Source organism: Piliocolobus tephrosceles, chromosome 1, assembly GCF_002776525.5.
Source record: "Piliocolobus tephrosceles isolate RC106 chromosome 1, ASM277652v3, whole genome shotgun sequence".
Lineage (NCBI taxonomy): Eukaryota > Metazoa > Chordata > Mammalia > Primates > Cercopithecidae > Piliocolobus > Piliocolobus tephrosceles.
The window spans coordinates 84,466,828-84,476,058 of record NC_045434.1 but is presented as its reverse complement, the minus strand read 5'-3'; positions in this window follow the sequence as shown (position 1 = coordinate 84,476,058).

The following is a 9,231-nucleotide window of genomic DNA, read 5'->3' as shown; positions in this document are numbered from 1 at the left end:
CTCGGGAAGGGGAACATCACACATCGGGGCCTATCATGGGGAGGGGGAAAGGGGAAGGGGGGAGGGATTGCATTGGGAGTTATACCTGATATAAATGACGAATTGATGGGTGCTGATGAGTTGATGGGTGCAGCACACCAACATGACACAAGTATACATATGTAACAAACCTGCACATTATGCACATGTACCCTAGAACTTAAAGTATAATAAAAAAATAATAATAATAAATAAATAATTTTAAAAAGTAAAAAAAAAAAAGAATTCTGGAGTTTATATGGAACCACAAAACACCATAATAGTCAAAGCTATGCTGAGTGTATAAAACAAAACTGAAGGAATCCCATTACCTGGCTTCAAGTTATACTACTGAGCTATAGTAATTAAAGCAGCATGGCATCAGCATAAAAACAAACATAAAGACAAATGGAATGGAATAGAGAACCCAGAAACAAACTCTTACACCTACAGTAAGCTTATTTTCAACAAAGTTGCCAAGAACATACAATGAAAAATAAGACAGTTTCTTCAATAAATAGGGCTGGGAAAACTGGGAAGCCATAGGCAGAAGAAAGAAACTAGAACCCTATTTCTTGCCACATACAAAAATCAAATTAAAATGGATTAAAGACTTAAACTTAACACCTCAAACTATCAAACTTTTATAAGAAAACACTGGGGAAACTCTCTAGGGCATTGGTTTGGGCAAAAATTTCTTAAATAACGCCCCATAAGCACAGACAACCAAAGCAAACATGGACTAATGGGATTACAGCAAGTCAGAAAGCTTTTCTTACAGTGAAGGCAACAATCAACAAAGTGAAGAGAAAACCCACAGAATGGGAGAAAATATTTGTAAATTGCCCATCTGAAAAAGGATTAATAGCTACATGACATGGTTAGGCTTTGTGTCCCTACCCAAATCTCATATTGAATTGTAATCCCCAGGTGTTGAGGGAGAGACCTGGTAGAAGGTGATTGGATCATAGGAGGTGGTTTCCCCCATGCTATTCTTGTGATAGTGAGTGAGTTCTCATGAGATCTGATGGTTTTATATGGGACTCTCCCCCCTTTGCTTCACATACGTGCTCTCTCACCTGCTGCCATGTAAGAAGTGCCTGCTTCCCCATCTGCCATGGTTGTAAGTTTCCTGAGACCTCTCCAGTCATGTGGAACTGTGAGTCAATTAAACCTATTTCCTTTATAAATTACCCAGTCTCAGGTATTTTTTGTAGCAGTGCAGAAACAGACTAATATGCTACAATACATTACAAGTTCAACAATTCCATAGAAAAGAAGTAATAATCCAGTTAAAGATTGGGCAAAAAACTTAAATAGACATTTTTGAAAAGAAGACATACAAATGGCAAACAGGCAAATGAAAAGGTGCTCCACATTAGATATTATTTCACCCCAGTTAAGGTGGCTTTTACCCAGAAGGCAGTCAAAAACAAATGCTGGTGAGGATGTGGAGCAAAGGGAACCCTTGTACACTGACGTTGGGAACACAATTAAGAACAGTTTGGATGTTCCTGATATAACTAAAAATAGAGCTACTATATGGTCCAGCAATCCCACTGCTCAGTATATACCTAAAAGAAATAAAATTGGTAAATCAAAGACATATTGGCACTCCCATGTTTGCTACAGCTGGGTTCATGATAGCTAAGATTTGGAAGGAACCTAAATGTCCATCAACAGATGACTGGATAGAGAAAATGTGGTACATATACACAATGGAGTGCTATAAGAGAGAATGAGAGTCTGTCATTTGCAACAACATAAATGGAACTGAAAGAATTTTTGTTAAGTGAAATAAGTCAGGCACAGAAAGATAAATGTCACATGTTCTCACTTATTTGTTGGTGCTAAAATTCAAAACAACTGATCTCATAGAGATAGAGTATAAAGATGGTTACCAGAGGCTGGGAAGGGCAATGGAGGAACAGGGTGATAGTGGGATGCTAAGTGGGTACAAAAAATTGTTAAAAAGAATGAATAAGACAGTGTTTAATGGCACAACAAAGTGATTGTAGTAAAAAAATAATTGAACTATACATTTTATAATAAAGAGTATAACTGGATTGTTTATAACACAAGCAAATGCTTGAGGGGATGGATACCCCATTTTTCATTATGTATTACTCATTGCATGACTGTATCAAAGTATGTCATGTACCCCATAAATATATACACCCACTATGTACCCACAAAAATAAATTAAAAATTAAAATTAAAGAAAACCAAAGGGAGGAGAGTATAATAAGGTATGTGTGATCCATGGCCTGAACTAGCTTTTCAGGGTAACTTTGGAATGTCCTTATCCAAGAAGATGGGTCCATTTAGTCAATAGGGGCTTAGAAATTTATTTTTGGATTATAAGCGGATGAAAGAAGGATTTTTAATCCTGAGCCATAGCTCTCCGTCAATCAATCCCTGCAGGGACCCTGTTCTTTACTCGGAGATAAACACTATTTTTCTTTTCCACTGAAGAACACCACATTTCAAAATGACAGAAAACATCTTGAAACTAAGAAGTACAGCCTTATTAAATCTGATTTGATTTGGTTTCAATTATAATTAATTTAATCACATGTATTGCAGAGTTTGTCCTCAGTCTTCTCCTGCTTTAGGTCCATGATCTTATTGAAGGTGCTCAGCTCTCTGCTCAACAGCAGGAAATCAGTTAGAATTATTTAAAAACCTCATTGTGGCTGGGAGTGGTGGCTCACACCTGTAATCCCAGCAATTTGGGAGGCCAAGGGGCAGATCACTTGTGGTCAGTGGTTTGAGACCAGCCTGGCCAACATAGTGAAACCCCATCTCTACTAAAGATACAAAAATTAGCTGGGTATGGCGATGCATGCCTGTTATCCTGGCTACTTGGGAGGCTGAGGGAGGAGATTCACTTGAATCTGGGAGGCAGAGGTTGCAGTGAGTCAAGATGGTGCCACTGCACTCCAGCCTGGGCAACAGAGCAAGACTGTTTCTCAAAATAATAACAATAATAATAATTAATACATAAATAAAAACAGAAACCTCATTGTATTTCAAACAAAATTCCTTTTGAATATCAACTGTCTCAACTTGTATATTAACTATAATCATTATGTTTACTTTATATCCAACCTGAGAAATCTTTGAGGACTAATTTCACTCTTTTCTGCCATTTTGGTAAACATACCAAATTCTATCAACTAAATGCACAAAATTCCTGAGAAAATACATTTTCTCCTTGAGGAGTAGACTTGTTGTGTTAAAGGAACTCATGGTTACCAAACCTCTAGTTTAATAAACATGACTACAGTACTCTTATCTTAATATGAGTAGCTAGACACTCACAAGGCATCTAGAAGGTTAATACTTATGGTCTGAAAATAGCCCTATTTTTTAGCTGGCCACCAATTACAGTTACAGAATATTTATGGCCATATAAGACATCTTCCATCCAGCCTGAAAAATGTGTAAATGTCCTAGGTGTGCAGCATTTTTTCTTAAAGACAATATTACTGAGATAGCTTAGGTCAAAGGGTTAATGGTCATTGTTAAAACCAATAACCCCTGCCTTCAGTGAGTACATCTGCACCTTCCAGGTTTAATTATAACTCTTTCTCTTTACAGTTACTTATAAGTAGAGACACTAACAAAAGACAGTGCATTCCTGCTCTTGTTTTCTGAGGATGCCCAACTCTGTGGTGGAGTCATTTCTCATAAACTTGCTTCTTGCACTGTGCTCTCTGACTCACCTCAAATTTTTTCCTGCACAAGATCTAAGAATCCTCCTTTGTGGTCTGTATCAGGACCCTCTTTTCCAGCACCATCTTTCAGCAACACCATGAAGGGACACCAAGACAAGGCCCCCACTCCAAGGAAAACAATCCACACAGAATGAATCAGCTGACACTGATTGATTGGGCAGGTGGGCCATCTTTTAGAGTCATGAGGCCATTCTGGTGGGCAAGAATGATTATCCACTATTACTTTAGTGAGAGGCCCCAGGGTATAATGTTAGGGTGAGAGACTCAGCCCAAAAGCTTAGAGGCCCAGGGGTGTCATACTCAGATTAGAGGCCAAGCTCACAGGGTTAGAGGCCCTGGGGTATATTGAGAAGAATGAATTTGGCTAAAGAGGATGTTTGCCACTTTCTCTTTTTGGACTGTCCACCTTGTGCTCTCTGTCCCTCACCTGAGTGCTCTGCATCTTGTTGCCTTTCTGCTCACTGCCTCTGTTTTGTAGCAGCCCGGAGACTACCACAGGAAGGAGGCCCCAGTTAAGCTTTTACTCTCCTCAACAATCGTCTGACTTTTAGTTGATGGCTTGTTTAATTTGCCACTGGTCCCAGGGACACTGGAAAAAAGAGATGTCTTGGAACCTAGTATTTTTGCACCTTAAATATCAGAAAAGATCAGCAATAACCTCTCCATCATTATGATTAGAAGTTGAAATGTGGTATTTAACAGCCCTACATATATGCCCTACAGATATGCCTGTTTAGCGACAGCCTCTTTTATGATAACCCCCTGGAAACAATTAGCCTCAAGATGAAGAACATGAGACTTTTTCTTAACAGTTTTCTCTCATTTCTTAACCAGAAGCTCATCTATTGATGGGCTGGTAAAGGGCAGCTGGATCCTATTTTCTAAACCCAGCATGTCACTTTTTCCCTGAAAGAGTTTTGTCAGTTTTGTCATAGCAGTGCGAAAATGGGCTAATACATTACAATACACAAGTTACAGCCTTCCCATTTCCCGTTTGGTCTGACTCCTTTCTTTGCAGCTTAATTTGTCTTATAGAAGAGAAAATAGGCCGGGTGCGGTGGCTCACACCTGTAATCCCAGCACTTTGGGTGGCTGAGGCGGGCAAATCACGAGGTCAGGAGATCAATACCATCCTGGCTAACACAGTGAAACCCCGTCTCTACTAAAGAATACAAAAACTTAGCCAGGCATAATGGCAAGCTCCTATAGTCCCAGTTACTCAGGAGGCTGAGGCAGGAGAATGGCGTGAACCCAGGAGGCGGAGCTTGCAGTGAGCCGAGATTGCACCACTGCACTCCAGCCTGGGTGACAGAGTGAGACTCCGTCTCAAAAAAAAAAAAAAGAGGAGAAACTAAATGGGAGGAAATACACTATGTACAGGCATCTCTGATGCTTAGTCAGGATAAAAAATTAAAATGGGCTTGTATTTGTTTGATGGAGGAAGACAAAAGAGGGACTGGACATAATTGATTACCCTTTAATGCAAGTATCTCTTAATATTAGGCTTTTCTTAGCTGGGGCTGAACTCTCCCCTGCAAGTCCAAGCACCCTATAAGAACATAGTCAGACTCCTTCCAGTTCCGACAAGGTGTGCCACATGTTATTAATTCCTTCTGGTTTTCCAGGGTAATCTAGTATCCAATCATCATCTCCTCCCTGCCCTTCGAGTCCTGTCTTACGTACATACCCCACTCTCAAAAGCCTCATCAGAACAACTTGCAGTGGGATCTCTTATCAGCTGGCAAAGTTGAATCTTTGCCTGCTCTGGGAAGTGGCATATGATGATGGGGACACTATATAGGTATATGTACCCTTTTCTATGTCTGAATTAGCCATATGCAAGGAAAAACTTAAAGTTTTCAGAGGATCCAGGAAAATTAATAGACAAATTGAAGAGGCTAACCTTGATGTATGATTTGACCAGGCAAGATTTGCATATATTTATGTCTACCTTCTGCATGGTACAAAAGCAGTGTATTCTGGGAGCGGCTAAAGCACATGCTAATAGGGTTGCGGCCTGCATCCAGGGACATGACACCTATCAAGTAGGAGGCACAGCAGTGCCTGACCAGGACCCAAAAGAGAATTAGGACCTAGAAAAGAGGCATGAATTAGGAAGAAAGTAGGCTATAGAGAGAAAAAATTATGATACTTGACTCCTTGAAGGAATAAAAAAAGTGTGATAAAGCTTTTTAATTTTTATAAAGTCAGGAAAATTACTCAGAGAAAAGATGAAAACCTAGCCTTATTACAAGGGTGAATAATTTAGACTTTGAGGAAATACACTAACACTGCCCCTGACTCCCAGAAGGGACAGGCATTGCTAGGAGTTCATTTTATAATCCAGTCTGCTTCCAATATCTGCAGGAAGCCACAAAAAGTAGCATTAGGTCTCCAGACTCCCAAGAATCTGCTTTTAGACTTGGCTTTTGCAGTTTTCAATCACAGGAATAGGGCAGAGAAAACATAAAATAAAACAAACCTCCCCAAAGGCCCAGCTTCTAGCTGCAGCCTTGTGCTCTCCACCACTTCAGAGCCAGCCCCTTAACCCCTGGTCCTTGCAGAGGAAGTGAGAAGGTAAAAGTTCCAGTCTGGGCCTCTGGGCCACTGTGCCTTGGGTATACATCAATGTGCCGTCTGTAAGAAGGTCAGCCGCTACCAAAGGGAATGCACTGTGCTTCCAAGGGAGCCATCTTCAGAGCCCAGCAGACCCAAAAGTGGTAGGGCCTGATACTTCCTGCCTGTGCTCCCACTGGACTATTAGTCATTGGGAGGTGGAGGAACCTCAGGTTACTCTTGAAGTGGCAGGTAGGAGTATTAACTTCTTATTAGATATGGGAGCAGATGACTCTGTCCCGATTCAATACAATGGGCTCCTGTCTTCTCATGATGGACAAGTCCCAAAATACTGCTTTTCTTATCTTCTAAATTGTTCTCCAGGGCCTCTGGGCTTCCCACCTGCCTTTTTAGTATTGTCTGAATGCCTGACTTCTTACTGGGGAGCAATTTATTGACTCAAGTGACCAAGCCATGGTGACCTTCACAGATCATAAAGCAGAGAAGGTGTTACTTTTGTTCCTGACCCCTCAGGGAAAAAAACGAAGTTAAGGATGAGCTGTCACATTTACCACCTGAGGTGTTGTCTCAAGTAAGTCCTGAGGTTTGGGCCACACCGACTCTGGGAAACACACTAAACACCTCCCCCATTCAAATCCAACTTCGGCCTAGTGCTCCTTGCCTTCGGAAGAGACAATACACTTTAAGGCAAGAAGCATGAAGGGAAATTCAACCCCTTATTGCCAAATTCTTGCCATATGACTTATTAAGGCCATGAGAGTCTCCTTACAATACTCCCATGTTACCAGATCAAAAGCCTAATCTGGCAAGTACAGATTTGTCAGAAACCTTAGAGGATTAATAAATGCAGTTGTTGTCTCCATACACCCCATTGTCCCCAATCCTCACCCAAGTCCCAGGGGATCCAAGCTGGTTTACCTTCTTCGATCTGAAAGATGCATTTTTCTGCATCTCAATGTATCCAGATTCACAATATGTTTGCTTTTGAATGGACTGATCCAGATACTCATTCAACCTCAAAACTAACCTGGACAGTCCTCTCTGAGGGGTTCTGGGATAGCCCCCACTTATTTGAAAATGCCCTAGTTAAGGACTTAAGAAATCTACAATTGCAAAGGGGCAGAATTTTTCAGTATCTAGATGACTTACTCATTGCTAGCCCAACTAAAGAAGACTCGGATAATAATACTTAATAGTACTGATAAATTTCCTGGGAACTAGCAGATATAGGATATCACCATACAGAGCTCAGATTTTAACTCAACGGCTCAAATATTTGGAATCTGTATTCACCTCTGGAACTGATCAACATCCCTAGAAGTAAAAAAGCTCTTTTAGTCATTCAAGAGTCGCAATCCAACAAATGACTGTGGGCCTTTTTAGGGGATGGCTGGGTACTGCTGCTTATGGGTGCCCAGATTTGGATGTGTAGCCAAGCATTTATGTGATACACTAAAAGGGAAAGATTTAGAGCTCCTTGAATGTAATAAGAACTGCAAGCAAACCTTCAATACTCTCAAAGAGAAATTGGGCTCTGCTGCAGCTGTGGGAGTCCCCAAGTTGGATAAACCATTTTGTCTTTACGTGGTCAAAAAGCAAGGCATAGGCCCTGGGTAATCTTATCCCAAAACTGGGAAACATTCCAAGGGCAGTAGCACGCTTTTCTAAGCAGATAAATCAGGTGGCCTTAGGGTGGCCTGGATGTCTTAGAGCTGTTGCTGCTTCAACTTTTCCAGTAGGCAAAGCTAATGAACTAATATTAGGACAGCACCTAAAGGTTTTTGACCCCACATCAAGGGAAGGTGGTCCTAGAAGCTAAAGGGCACCAGTGGATAATAGGAGAACATTTATTAAAGAATCAGGCCTTATTGCTAGACACTCCAGACATAACCCTTAAAGTCTGCTGCATAAACCCAGCTACTTATCTGCCAGGGTCCACAAGTGCTCCCAACCTTTCCGGCATACAGGTGATATTAGTCTGTTCTCATGCTCCTAATAAAGACATACCTGAGGCTGGGTAATTTATAAAGGAAAGGGGTTTAATTGACTGACAGTTCCACATGGCTAGGGAGGCCTCAACAATCACGGCAGAAGGCAATTGAGGAGCAAAATCACATCTCTTACATGGCAGCAGGCAAAAGAGCTTGTGTAGGGAAACTCCCCTTTATAAAACCATCAGCTGTAATCCCAGCACTTTGGGAGGCCGAGGCAGGTGGATCGCCTGAGGTCAGGAGTTCGAGGCCAACCTGGCCAACATGGTGAAACCCCGTCTCTACTAAAATACAAAAATTAGCCAGGCATGGTGGTGGGTACCTGTAATCCCAGCTACTTGGGAGGCTGAGACAGGAGAATCACTTGAACCCAGGAGACAGAGGTTGCAGTGAGCCGAGATCATGCCACTGTACTGCAGCCTGGGCAACAGAGCAAGACTATGTCTCAAAAAATTAAATAAATAAATAAATAAATAAATATCAAACCACCAGATCTCATGGGCTTATTCTCTGTCACAAGAACAGCATGAGAAAGACTCGCCCCCGATTCAATTACCTCCAACTGGGTCCCTCCCATGACACACGGGAATTATGGGAGCTACAATTCAAGATAAGATTTGACAGCCAAACCATGTCACAGGTTATGAAACAGATTTATCCTAGCAGGCCAGACAAGAGAAATGAGCCCCTTGACCATCCCAAAGAAGAATGGTTGACAGATTCAAGTTGTCTTATGCATCAGGAAAACAGGAGGGTAGGTATGCTATTAGTCGGCACAAGATAATCAAGGCACAAGCCTTGCTGGCCTCTACCTCAGCTCAAAAAGCTGAGTCAATTAAACTTACTAGAGCCCTGAAGTTGGGAAAGGATTTAAAAGTTAACATTTACACTGATTCCAAGTATGA